Genomic DNA, 14,970 nt, shown 5'->3' with positions numbered 1-14,970 from the left:
TTTTTGTTGGAATATATTTGAGTTATATCTGTTTGCAAGATGTCATAACCTAGGAGTTTGGTGATAGCTTTCTTCTTGAGAATATTTTTGGTTTCTCCTGGTTCTTTACTAACCTCAATTAAGTGACTGACTGTGAGATAAGTTTCAAGTCTTTGCCATTCTTGGCAACTTTCGGATGAATCTTTTGGGGGGCAGAATGTTGAAGTAAATTTAGGCAAGGGATAGGGGGACTGACTAATACCCTGAGTATGAACATTGTTTGCCTCTTTGGGAAATGATACTTTATTTGCATCTTCTACAACAACTGTTGCTTGGCTTCTATTGGGCCGATGGGGTGTGGGTTGCCGAGGGATTCTTGAATCTGCAACTGAGTAGGGTAGGTTCATTTTATCCGATGTTCTAAGGATTAAGACTCGCTTTTGGTGAGCCGGGCAAGATTGTTTTGGAGGGCTGTTTGTACCTTACGGTTACAATTTCTGCAGAAAAGGTCTGATTCAGGGCATTCATTAATTGCATGGCCTGTTTTCCCACACTTAAGGCAAGACGGATGGGATTGTTTGCAGTGTTTTTGCTGTGGCTGTGGGCCAGATAAGTAGAGCATTGTCGGGGCTTAGGCTTATAAATCATATAGAAAAGGGACATACCGTACAAGAATATTTCTCTGTTTAGCTCAACTTTGCAGGAAATGAGGAATGAACGGTTTGGGTGAAGGGCTCCTTCTTTGTTTAAACTTAACCTTATTGCAGTTGAAGGATTTATGAGAAGACCTGAAGAATATATTAGTTCGGTTTATATTTCCGCCACTTTTAAACTGGTATCATCAACATAAAGCACATACTAGTGTAACTTTTACACATTTCTTTTTTTTTGTGGCTAAAATTTTCGAGCCATCAAGAATTATTTCTTTGGATTTTGACAGGACATGGTCTGCCGCCTGAGAAGACGTAAAGTAAATATCAATAGACTTGTCCTGCTTGAAAACAAGTTCAAAATTTACTTTGGCGATCAGAAAAATAGCTTTCCTAATTTGCATTATTCGATCTTTTGAAAAGGGTTGGCCATTGATTTTCTTGATTGAGACAGTATAATAATTAGGGTAATCTGAACTACTAGTTTCTGGGACACTTGAAGGGAGGGGTTGCACTGCCACTGGCAATCGAGTTTCATCCTTTTTCCTCTTTTTGCCAGGCCTTTTAAACCAGAAACATGTAACGATTTCTACACCCATTTTGAAGCTTAATCTTTCAAGTCTATTCAATCTGTATGACCCGAGGATCAAAGTCCCCATTGACCTTTTTGAATCAGCCCTTCTCTCATCCCACACACCTCATGACTTTTTAGGAAAAAAGGTTGGCATATCCCACACTGTATGAAACGAAATCATGGAAGTATTTTCAGTCAGTATCATTGGGAAGCACAAAGCAGGCTAATGGCCCCTTTCTACCGTCTTCCAGTAATTTGCTTTTCTTCGCAGGAAGGCCGTCATGCTGCATGTTGTTTCAAGCGAAATAATGTAGGATTCGCATTCGGTGTTATTGGAGACATAATGTGGGCTCTTGGCACCTCTGATATTTCCCAGTCCTTCCGTTACCAACTTCTTAGTAGAACCAAGGCATGATGCACTTTGTTTGAACCCGCGCTGAACATAGATTTTCCATTCGCAAATTAGAGGCCCAAAATGGAGGAGAGGCCTTCCAATTCCATCCTTTCCCTCTCGCCACCAACCTTTCAACAAAGTTAAGGGTATTACTCCTCTTTCAAACAGAATCATTGAAGGATTTTTAATTTCAATGATTGAAGAGCAAAAAGGGGGGGGTGGACATGTTCCTCCAAAAACGTTCCGAAGCCCCTCCGCCAGCTTTGTACTATAAAGGTGGGCATGTTGCACCTTATTTTAAACCAGAATCATACAAGGATACGTAATCCGTACGACTGAAGGGTGAAAATGGGCCTTTAGTCCCTCCAGTGCGCCCATCGCTTCACTAGCCAACATTTAGCAGAAAGATGGGCATATCACTCCCTGTTTAGATCTAAACACAAAATTATTTCCAATAGCATGGTTTGAAGCTCAAATGGGTCCTTGGAAAGAAATCTTTTTAAAAGGAACCACGCATAACTTTTCGATCTGTATTTTTGGAGAACCCACATGGGTGGGACAGCAAGAGCTACCCCATTAATACTCCCGCCCCTCAAGCTTCTTATCTCTAACTTTAAAGTGGAAAGGTTGGGATGCTACTCCTTGCTAAAATTGAAAAAGTACAATGGTTTTAATGTATATTATTTGTCAAAAAATGGGCTCCATTAATACTCCTGACCCCCAACCCTCTCATCTCTAACTTTAAAGTGGAAAGGTTGGGATGTTACTCCTTGCTAAAATGGAAAAAATTAAATGGGTTTCTTGTATATTATTTGTCAGAAAATGGGCCTCTGGCCCCTTAATAACACTTGCCCCTTTATCGCCAGTTTTTTTTATTTGAATGAATGAGTATACTGTTTTTTTCTCTTTTATTTGATTTATACTTTTAGCCAGTAAGAAATGACAATAATAATTTTCAGGATCTATTTATCTTTTCCAGCCCCCAGTCTGCTTGAGACTTATGGGTTAGGTAATTTTGGGCTAAGGTGACAGATTTGATGGATATTAAGAGGTATGTATCACTTCTGAGCCCATCCAGGGGTACATTTAGGGGATAGGGGGACTCCCTCCCCCCAAAGTTCCAATGTGCTGGCGCACCGCTCCGACACCTTGGAGTTTTGTTTATGTTTTTAGTTTAATTTAGCTTATTTGACAGTATTTTTTGGCACACTAGACGATTTTGTCGGTACATATTTTGTATCCCCCCCCAAATTCAAACCTAAGCTGTGTCCCTGGGCTCATCTGCCTTGTACCCTAAAGTATCCGCATTCACTTGAAGTTTGGTAGGATTTCAGGAAATGGAGAATAGATTTGGTTTCACAGATTAAGCGTATTCTAAATCTATATTACATGTCATCATTTATTTTATTGTTCATCATTTATTAAAACTTCTTCGTTTTTTGTTTGCTTCTAACACCAGGGTTTAGACCAAGGCTGGTTCCAGGGGGTTTTGAATTCCCCCCTACCCGAAACGCTTGTCCGACTCGTGAGAACGTAACATAAATGAATATAAAAAAATTTGATGTTTTTTTGTTTGTGCCACAAAATGATAAATTTAAGTTTTCAACAAAGACAAATACTTGGACTTGCAAACACTAACCCAGACATGCAAACAAATAGAATCAGGCACATAAACAGAGAAAGACAGACACTGGGTAAACCACGACAAAACATTACTGAAGTAATCCAAGTCTTGCATTTCAATAAAAGAAATTCATAATGAACTTTGTAAAATCAAGAGAATGTTAAAATCCAAAATGAACTTTGAAAAATCAAGAGAATGTAATTGTGACAAGGTAAACCACGACAAAACGCTAGTGAAATATTCCAACTTTTGAATTTCAAGGAAAGAAATCCAAAATGAATTTTGAAAAATCAAGAGAATGTAACTGTGACAAGGTAAAGAACAACAAAACACTACTGAAATATTCCAACTCTTGCATTTCAATGAAAGAAATCCAAAATAAACTTTGAAAAATCAAGAGAATGTAACTGTGACAAGGTAAACCACGACAAAACGCTACTGAATTTAAGTATGTTTCATCTCATTCGAAGACGTGTAAAAAAATGTTGAAAAAAATAAATAATGTTAAAAATATAAAATCAAAATAAAAAAATGGGGGGGGGGGGCAAAATGTTGTAGGGGAGGTGGGGCGCCCTTCGAGTCTGAGGATAGGGGACCTTTGGGGGGTTGATATCTCTGCTGGTTAGGGCCGTTGGTGCTTATGATCCATGATGGCTCGTACTCACATACACCTTACTACTTGTTTTGCAATGATTTCTAAGGTTTATTCTGAATTTAATAATTAAAATTCTTTTCTTGCCATCTACATCTCTCTTAGTATCAACTTTTAGTATACTATAACGTTAGACTATTTTAAATTGACAGCACTGTTCAAACACCACTTATGTATTATACAGAACACATTGGAGAGGTAGAGCTAGTTCAACTCGCAATGTCATTTTATCATCATTAACCATTTTCTTAGATTTATGTTGTTGCATATTTATAATAAATAAGGTATGAATTAACAAGCCCTTCGGGGTTACCTTAACCCCGAACCCTTAACTATATTTATATAGTCCAATTTGCGAATTCCTTACCCCTTTTTTTCTTTACCTTCATACTATCCAATCACTAATTAGAATCATTCACGCTCCTATCATTCAAACGTTAATTAATATCGTTCATAGAGGTCAATTCGCAAATGCAAAACCCTTTTTTCGTAAATAGAGTTATTTTTTGGTAAATGATTCAAAAGCATATTGGCATCAATTCTAGACATGTTACATTCTTAATCAAACTGCTCTCGAGTTAAGGCATTTGTCCAAAAAATACCGCAAAAAATACCAAAAAAATATCGCTTTTTGCAAGAGGAATCCCCGCTCATACTGCTCGCTTTTTTTGCAGTGTGCACGTGAAACTGTGGGGAATACCCGCTTGCCTAGAAAGGTACCAAGGAAAGGCAAGCAAATAGCATGTAGTTTCAAAAAGTGTTTTTTTTATCACTTTGTTTTGAAAGGTACCAAGGAGACATAAGCAAATAGCGTGTAGTTTCAAAACTGTTTAATCACTTTATAGGTTTTTGCATGCTTTTTTGCAATGTGCACGTGAAACTGTGTGAGGGAGTTCTGACTCCCTTTGAAAAGGTGTATAGCTTCCATAGAAATGTTTTTCCTATAGCTTCCATAGAATAGCATGGTAATTCCTATAGCTTTCATAGAAGTATAACTTTGCACTCTACTTATCATTCCATAGTTTGGCATAATTGTGGGGTTTGACATGCTCTTTCTTCATATGGACATTGATGCTGGACCGTTGTACTATGCTGAACAAAATAATTGTCTCAAAATTTTGACTAGATGCGTTTGGGAAATAAATCGGCTTGAGAGTCGGGTTTATTTCCCTCCAATCTCTTTTTACTCTTAGAACGGACCCTGGAACTTGAATCAAATTAGCTTCTTCAAATGTTTCAATAATATTACTAGCTATTATAGAGTGGTGCTGCGTATGATATTGCTTATATGCCTTTTTGAAAACCTGCATGTATACAGTTTTTTCTATTAATTGCAACGCCCCCTAAACACTTCCTAGAAGTTTCCCCTTAATACTCTAAGCGTCTTTAGTTACAATAACTGTAGTTGTAGTACTAAAAGTATATACATAGTGCCTTCTGGCTAGTTCAAAATCCTCCACTACGTACTCTAAAAGATCTAACTTGATAATATAAATTGTTCTCAGGATATTGCTTTGTCACCTTTTTGAAAGTTCACATGTTAATAGTTTGTTTTGATTTAGTTCAACGTCCGCCTAAATATTTCTTATATTTGATTACTGAAGATATTTTTATGCTCTCTTTGGATTATTGGCTATGAAATTGCTGTCTCACAATTTTGATGGAATATTTCTGGGGAAAAGAGAATATCAGGAAGAGGGGGGGCTATTTTCCCTCCATTACGCTTAAATATTAAAATGGAACTAGAAGTATGCATTTCCAATCAAATGAGCCTCCTCTAAAGTTTTTATTGCCACCTCTTCATAAAAACCACACATCCCCACGGGGAATAACTTAAAACCCTTATCCCCATACTTTGGAGGGTCGTTTCAACCCCAAAAGCCATGTTATGATGTCATTGGAATATTTTTGAACAAATGGTTATCTTAGAATTTCTATCGGATGCATTGGGGGGAAATATGAGGTGGAGGGGAGGGGGTATAACTACCCTCCGATAAATTTGAATCTTGAAAATGACTCTTCAGCTTCCGATTTCCGATACAATGAGGCCCCTCTGAAGTATTTACGACCCCCGTTTCCATAAAAAACTTAAATGCCATCTAGGGATAGCTTACAATCCTTCCTCTGAGGACCATTAGGGGGTTCCCATCCTCAAAGACATAATTTCTGGACTGTTTAAACTACGCCAAACAAAATAACTATCTTTGGATTTTGACTAGAAGTGTTTGGGAAAATGACGGGCGTGGTGGGGGGGGGGAAGAGTCGCCCTCCAATCACTTTTGACTATTGAAGAAGGTTTTAGCCCTTTCAATTATCAACTGACTGAGCCCTTTTCGAAGTATCTACGACAACAAATGACCATCTTCAAATTTGTATCAGATATGTTTCTGGAAAATACAACGTGTGTGTGTGAGTGGGGGGGGGCTATTTGCCTTCTGATTCCTTAGACTCTTAAAAAGAGCACTATGATTTCTGATTACCAAACTAATGAGCCATCTTTGAAGTTTATACAATCACGATTTCCATAAAAACCTTATATGTCTCCAGGGCATAGCTTACAACCCTTGACCTGAGGGCTATATGGGGGCGGGGGAATCCGCAAAGACATAATTTCTGGACCTTCTAACTACACTGAACAGATTGGTTTTCTCAAAAATTATGATTGAATGTGTTTGGGGAAATTTTTGGTGTATGGGGTGGGGGCGGGATAACCTCCAATGGCTTTTCACTGCTAAAAAGGCGAATAGAACTCCCGATTACCAGTCAAATGAGCCCCTTCCTATAGAAACCTTATGTCCCCACAGGGCATAAGTTACAACTTACAACTTTTTCTGAGGTTTATGGGAGGGGGGGTATCATTCTCAAAGTCATAATTTCTGGACCTTAAAACTACACTGAACAAAATGGCTATCTCCAAAATTTTGATTGAAAGTGTTAGGGGAAGTGATTGACGTGGAGGAAGGGGAGCTGGCTGCCCTCCATGAACTCTTTTGAGGTTCTTATGACATTTCTATCTATAAGAAGTGCCCTGGTCTAAAAAAAAATATTTTGTGCCCAATTCGCTTTTTACCTAGGCGGCGCTATATCGCTGCCCACGGTATTTTGTCTTGAGATTTCAATTGTACAGCACTGGAAGTGCTGATTAGACCAGGTAACCCCCCTCCTAAAATTCAGTCTATGGGTGCCCAAGGCTTTTACTAAATCAACATTTTTTGTTTTTTTCCCCTGTTAAGTGGCGTAACCAACATTTGTAAGATCTGTTTCAAAAACTGAGCGGGAACAATAAGGACAATAGTAGTAATATATCTATTGAAACGAAAAATACATGAAAAAATATATGGAATTGCGCAAGGAAAACCCACGCCTTTGACACTATATTTAGACATGGACATTTTAAAAAGCTGGCACGCTATAATGCATGCTATGAAACAATAGTCAAGGTTCTATTACACAAGGAATTTCACAGGAATGTGCGTCGTAAGTTCACGTGGACATTGTTGTGAATTGCACAATGAATTGCACTTCAGCTTCACGTGCACATTTTTTTTAAAGCTGGCACGGTATAAAGTGGTCCAACTTGTTTTGGGAGTATGGTCAAAATTATATAACTCAACTGGACTGTTTTTGAAGGCAACACCCTATCTTAGGAGCTAATCAGAGACATCGGTGGATGCTCAATATACGGTAGGTTGATTGGTGATTAGTTAAAAATAAAAGGACTGATTTTTTATTCGTCCTTGAGATTTTGTATATAATGGCCATACCTTAAGATTTAATTTTTATTATGATTTAACGTATCATAGATAGTACATTAAATATTATTGACTTTGAAACAATGGATACTTCAATTTGCATTGTGAGTACAGTTTACTAAATTTCTTAATTTATTTCCAAATAAAATCATTTTACCAGTAAATTCAAATTCAGGGGCATAGCCCTCCTCCCCTCCAACAATAAAAACCCTACAATAGTGTAAGTATACTCCCTAGAAAACACAAAGTACGCTCTTTTTTCTATTATGTAAATAAAAACTCTCACCCACTGCTCTGTTTACGAGCTTAATTCTGTAGTTTTAGTTATTTCCTTCAAAAATGTCAGTTTCCTCATTCATTCTAATTAAAATGCGTTTTCTTTATCTGTTTAAATAGAAGCTTCTGTGTTTACAAGGAAGGGTTAGTTTTGGGACCAAATTTCGCACGCTCCTGTTAACGCATTGATTAATCCCACATGTTTAATGGAATTCCAACACGGGTTTTGACAAAGAGAGAAATTGCATTTTAGCCTGATTAGACGAAAGATATTCTATTTTCAATTGTATTCCATGATTAAGAGAGTTTTACGATGTGAAAAAATTAACCATTTCATCGCATGGAAAGTAAGGAGGAAGGAGGGTGGAGAGGATTCTTTGTACAGACACTTTGTCTAGAAGATTCTTTGTCCAGGGGTGAAATTTTCTGCGGGAAATTTTACCAGTTTTTTCCGAAGACGTAAGCTAACGTTTAAATGAAATTTTAGGTCGTTTGTCTTAGGGATTTGCTCCTCAAATTTTCAAATTGAAAAATGAGTGTCGTTCTATTAGTAAAGACAATCATTCAAGCTTCTATTATCAAAAATGTGGAATTTTGCAGTTTTGACAGAGTAGAAGGATTTTGTACGGGGATTAATTTTAGATGAGGGGGGGGGGGGTTCCAGGGATGAAATTTTCAGGGAGAAATTTTACTGATTTTTTCCGGAAACTTAAGCTAACGTTTAAATCAAATTTTAGGTCTTTTGTCTTAGGGATTTGCTGCTCAAATTTTTAAATTGAAAAATGAGTGTGCTGTTCTATTAGTAAATAGAATCTTTCAAGCTTTTATCATCAAAAATGTGTAATTTTGCAGTTTTGACAGAGTAGAAGGATTTTGTACGGGGATTAATTTTACATGAGGTGGGGGGTTTCCAGGGATGAAATTTTCAGGGGAAAATTTTACCAGTTTTGTTCCGAAAACTTGAGCTAATTTTAAGTTAAATTTTAGGTCTTTTGTCTCAGGGATTTGCTCCTCAAATTTTTAAATTGAAAAATAAGTGTGCTGTTCTATTAGTAAAGAGAATCTTTCAAGCTTTTATCATCAAAAATGTGGAATTTTGCAGTTTTGACATAGAAGGATTTGTACGGGGATTAATTTTACATGAGGAGGGGGTGGTTTCCAGGGGTGAAATTATCAGGGGGAAATCTTACCAATTTTTTCCTGAGACGTAAGCTAACGTTTAAATAAAATTTTAGGTCTTTTGTCTTAGATATTTGCTCCTCAAATTTTAAATTGAATAATGAGTATGCCGTTCTATTAGTAAAGATAATCTTTCAAGCTTTTATCTTCAAAAATATGGAATTTTGCAGTTTTGACAGAGTAGAAGGATTTTGTACGAGGATTAATTTTACATGAAGAGGGGGTTTCCAGGGGTGAAATTTTCAGGGGGAAATCTTACCGATTTTTTTTCCGGAAACATGAGTTAACTTTTAATTCCAGAGCATGTACTTATGGATTTGCTTGCCCTATGTTCCTTGGTGTCTTTCCAGAGCATATACCTATGGATACCTTTCCAAGCAACGTGATTAAACACGCTTTTACAATCGGAATTGTTTGATTGACATTTGTAAAAAGGGATAAGGAATTCTCAAATTGGACTCTATGAACGATATTAATTAATGTTTGAATAATAGGAGTGTGATCGATTCTAATTAGTGATTCGATAATTCTTTAACAAGAAATCTCTGAATAAAATATTTTTGAAGGGATGGGAGCAAGATGTCTTAGAGTACTTATAATGGTGTTATTTTGGGAGATTACATTCTTTGGCACCTATTCAGAGCATGTACTTATGGATACCTTTCCGAGCAACGTGATTAAACACGCTTTTGCAATCGGAATTATTTGATTGACATTTGCAAAAAGGGATAAGGAATTCGCAAATTGGACTCTATGAACGATATTAATTAATGTTTGAATAATAGGAGTGTGATTGTATTTAATCAGTGATTCGATAATTTTATAACAAGAAATATCTGAATAAAATATTTTTGGAGGGATGGGAGCGAGGTGTCTTATAGCACTTATAATGGTGTTATTTGGGGAGATTACATTCCTTGGCACCTTTTCAGAGCATCTACTTATTGATATCTTTCCAAGCAACGTGATTAAACACGCTTTTACAATCGGAATTGTTTGATTGATATTTGAAAAAAGGGACAAGGAATTCTCAAATTGGACTCTATGAACGATATTAATTAATGTTTGAATAATAGGAGTGTGATTGATTCTAATTAGTGATTTGATAATTTTTAACAAGAAATCTCTGAATAAAATATTTTTGGAGGGTTGGGAGCGAGGTGTCTAAGAGTACTTATAATGGTGTTATTTGGGGAGATTACGTTCCTTGGCACCTTTTCAGAGCATGTACTTATGAATACCTTTCCAAGCAATGTGATTAAACACGCTTTTACAATCGGAATTGTTTGATTGACATTTGCAAAAAGGGATAAGGAATTCACAGATTGGACTCTATGAACGATATTAATTAATGTTTGAATAATAGGAGTGTGATTGATTCTAATTAGTGATTGGATAATTTTTTAACAAGAAATCTCTGAATAAAACATTTTTGGACGGATGAGAGTGAGGTATCTTAGAGTACTTATAATGGTGTTATTTGGGCAGATTACGTTCCTTGGCACCTTTCCAGAGCATGTACTTATGAATACTAGCCAACTATGTTCCTCCCTGTGCTATTTGGGGAGACTACGTTCCTTGACACCTTTTCAGGGCATGTACTTATGGATTTGGGTGGATTATGGCGTCTTTCCAGATCATGTACCTATGGATTGGAATGGATTATGCTCCTTCCTATGCTATTCTGAGGGTTTATCTTCCTTCCTATTCGTGAAATCCAAGGGTTTGAATATCTCAATAGTGTTTTATCGTGGTGTGCCTTGTCACAGTTACATTCTCTTGATTTTTCAAAGTTCATTTTGGATTTTTTTCTTTGAAATGCAAGAGTTGGAATATATCAGTAGTGTTTTGTTATGGTTTACCTTGTCACAGTTACATTCTCATGATTTTTCAAAGTTCATTTTGGATATCTTTCCTTGAAATGCAAGAGTTGGAATATTTCGGTTGTATTTTGTCGTGGTTTACCTTGTCACAGTTACATTCTCTTGATTTTTCAAAGTTCATTTTGGATTTCTTTCCTTGAAATGCAAGAGTTGGAATATTTTAGTAGTGTCTTGTCTTGGTTTACCTTGTCACAGTTACATTCTCTTGATTTTTCAAAGTTCATTTTGAATTTCTTTCGTGAAATGCAAGAGTTGGAATATTTCAGTAGTCTTTTGTCGTGGTTAACCGTGTCTCAGTTACATTCTCTTGATTTTTCAAAGTTCATCTTGAATTTCTTTCGTGAAATACAAGAGTTGGAATATTTCAGGCTTGTTTTGTCGTGGTTTACCGTGTCACAGTTACTTTCTCTTGATTTTTCAAAGCTCATTGTGGATTTCTTTCATTGAAATGTGTTTTGTTGTGCTTTACCTTCTCACAGTTACATTCTCTTGATTTTTCAAAGTTCATATTGGATTTCTTTCGTTGAAATGCAAGACTTGGAATATTTGAGTAGTGTTTTATCGTGGTTTATCTCGTCACAGTTACATTCTTTTGATTTTTCAAAGTTCATTTTGGATTTCTTTCGTAAAATGCAAGAGTCGCAATATTTCAGTTGTGTTTTGTCGTGGTTTCCCATGTCACAGTTACATTCTCTTCATTTTTCAAAGTTCATTTTGAATTTCTTTCATGAAATGCAAGAGTTGGAATATTTGAGTAGTGTTTTATCGTGGTTTACCTCGTCACAGTTACATTCTCTTGATTTTTCAAAATGCATTTTGGATTTCTTTTCTTGAAATGCAAGAGTTAGAATATTTCAGTAGTGTTTTGTCGTGGTTTACCTTGTCACAGTTACATTCACTCAATTTTCAAAAGTTCATTTTGGATTTCTTTCCTTGAAATGCAAGAGTTGGAATATTTCAGTAGTGTTTTTTCTTGGTTAACCTTGTCACAGCTACATTCTCTTGATTTTTCAAAAGTTGATTTTTGGATTTCTTTCGTTGAAAAGCAAGAGTTAGAATATTTTCAGTAGTGTTTTGTTGTGCTTTACCTTATCACAGTTACATTCTTTTGATTTTTCAAAGTTCGTTTTGGATTTCTTTCGTAAAATTCAAGAGTTGGAATATTTCAGTAGTGTTTTGTCGTGGTTTAACTTGTCACAGTTACATTCTCTTCACTTGTCATAGTTCCTTTTTTGGATTTCTTTCGTTGAAATGCAAGATTTGGAATATTTCAGTAGTGTTTTGTTATGGTTTACCTTGTCACAGTTTCATTCTTTTGATTTTTCAAAGTTCATTTTTGATTTCATTCCTTGAAATGCAAGAGTTGTAATATTTCAGTAGTGTTTTGTCATGGTTTACCTTGTCACAGTTGCATTCTCTTGATTTTTCAAAGTTCATTTTGGACTTCTTTCTTTGAAATGCAAGAGTTGGAATATTTCAGTGTTTTGTCGTGGTTTACCATGTCACAGTTACATTCTCTTAATTTTTCAAAGTTAATTTTGAGTTTCTTTCGTTGAAATGCAAGAGTTTGAATATTTCAGTAGTATTTTGTTGTACTTTACCTCGTCACAGATACATTCTCTTGATTTTTCAAAGTTCATTTTGAATTTTCTTTTATTGAAAGGCAAGAGTTTGAATATTTTAGTTGTGACTTGTCGTGGTTTACCTTGTCACAGTTACATTCTCTTGATTTTTTAAAGTTCATTTAGGATTTTTTTCGTTGCAATGCAAGAGTTGTAATATTTCAGTAGTGTTTTGTCGTGGTTTACCTTATCATAGTGACATTCTCTTGATTTTTCAAAGTTTATCTTGAATTTCTTTCGTTGAAATGCAAGAGTTGGAATATTTCAGTAGTGTTTTGTCATGGTTTACCTTGTCACAGTTACGTTCTCTTGATTTTGCAAAGTTCATTGTGAACTTCTTTCATTGAAATGTGTTTTGTTGTGCTTTACCTTGTCACAGTTACATTCTTTTGATTTATCAAAGTTCATTTTGGATTTCTTTCGTTGAAATGCAAGAATTGGAATATTTCAGTAGTGTTTTGTCGTGCTTTACCTTGTCGCAGTTACATTCTTTTGATTTTTCAAAGTTCATTTTGAATTTCTTTCGTAAAAAGCAAGAGTTGTAATATTTCAGTAGTGTTTTGTCGTGGTTTACCTTGTTACAGTCACATTCTCTTGATTTTTCAAAAGTTCATTTTGAACTTCTTTCCTACATACGCACGCGTACCTAGGAAAGAAGTTCAAAAAGAACTTAGAAAAATCAAGAGAATGTAACTGTTTGCACATTCGATTTTAAATAGAGAGTTCTAGTGCTCTTTTAAGATTAAAAAGTAATCGGAAGGCACCTAACACCCCTTATATGTCCGTTATTTCCCCAAACACATCGAAACAAAATTTCGAGATAGTCCTTTTGCTCTACGTAATTAATTTTCACAAAGAAATTAGATTTTTGAGGAGGAAAATTCTTCAAAATTCTGCCATTTTGTTCAGCGTAGTTGATTTCCAGATAGAAAGTATGCTTTTAAAAAGAAAACTCCCCCACAACCCTCAGGGCTAGGGTTTTAAGTTATGCCTTGGGCGCATATAAGGTTTTTATAGAAGACTTTGTCGTAGAATCTTCAAAATAGGCTCATTTGATTGGAAATTCAAAGGGCTATTGCTCTTTTTTATAGTCGAAAGTAATTAGAGGGCAACTAGCCCCTCCCCCGCCCATCATTCCCCCAAACACATTTGGTCAAAATTTTGAGATAGACATTTTGTTCAGCGTAACTGCTTTCCAGATAGAAAATATGTTTTGAGGAGGACACTCCCTCACATCCCTCAGGGCAAGGACTTTAAGTTATGTCATGGGGGCATATAAGGTTCTTATAGAAGGTGTTGTCGTAGAAACTTCAAAACAGGCTCATTCAAATGGAAGTTCAAACGGCTAGTGCCCTTTTTTATAGTCGAAAGTGATTGGAGGGCAACTAGCCCCCTCCCCCACGCAAGACTTTAGGAAGGCTCATTTGATTAGAAATTGAAAGTTCTATTTCAGTTTTTGAAAGTTAAAAGATATTGGAGTGCAACTATTCCCCCAAACCCCGCTTTCCCAAATGCATCCGATAATAAGGCGTAGTAAGTTCTCTGCCGGAAAATATGTGGTTGTTACGGAAGGAATGCTCGTAAAAACTTCAAATAGGGCTCATTTGACAGGAAATTGAAAGTTCTAGTTCAGTTTTTGAAAGTTAAAAGTGATTGGAGGGCAGCTAAACCCCCCCCCCCCCCCCACATCCTTCTTTTCCAAAACGCATCTGATAAAATGGTGTTGTAAGTTATGCCCAGGGTGAATATCTGGTTTTCAAGGAAGAGATGGTCACAAAACTTCAGAGAGGGCTCATTAATTGGAAAGTAAAAGTTCTAGCTCAGTTTTGAAAGTTAAAAGAGAATGAAGGGCAAATACCCCCCCCCCACGCCCTTTTTTCCCAAAACGTATCCAATAAAATTTTGAGACAGCCATTAAGTTAAAAATTGGCATATATAGTGTTAATGCCAGGGATGTTTGTATAAACTTCAGAGAGGACCCATTATCTCGAAAACTTGAAGCTCGAGTTCGGTTTTCAATAGTCAAAAGAGATCCGAGGGCAAATAGCTCTGCCTGTGCCTTCTTTCTTCAAACATATCTGATGAAAACTTTAAGATAGACTTTTTGTTAAAAATAGTTCAAAGGTCCGATAAGAAAAGCTCCGGTGTCAATACAACCCCTTAGGGCCCAGGGTAAGACATTCTAAGCCATGCCATAAAGGTATGTATGGTTCTTAAGAAAGGGATGCTCTTATAAACTTCTAAGAGGGCTCATTTGGTTGGAAAATGAAAGTTCTAGTTCAGTTTTTAAGAGTCAAGAGATATAAGGGCAACTAGCCTCCCCTCACACCCTTCTTTACCCAAGCCCATCCAATACAAATTTTCAGGTAGCCAGTTTTTTTTTTA

The sequence above is a fragment of the Artemia sp. Qi Xiang Cuo genome, chromosome 6 (assembly GCF_049724085.1).
Source record: "Artemia sp. Qi Xiang Cuo chromosome 6, ASM4972408v1, whole genome shotgun sequence".
In the NCBI taxonomy this organism is placed as follows: Eukaryota; Metazoa; Arthropoda; class Branchiopoda; order Anostraca; family Artemiidae; genus Artemia; species Artemia sp. Qi Xiang Cuo.
This window is presented reverse-complemented; position numbering follows the sequence as displayed.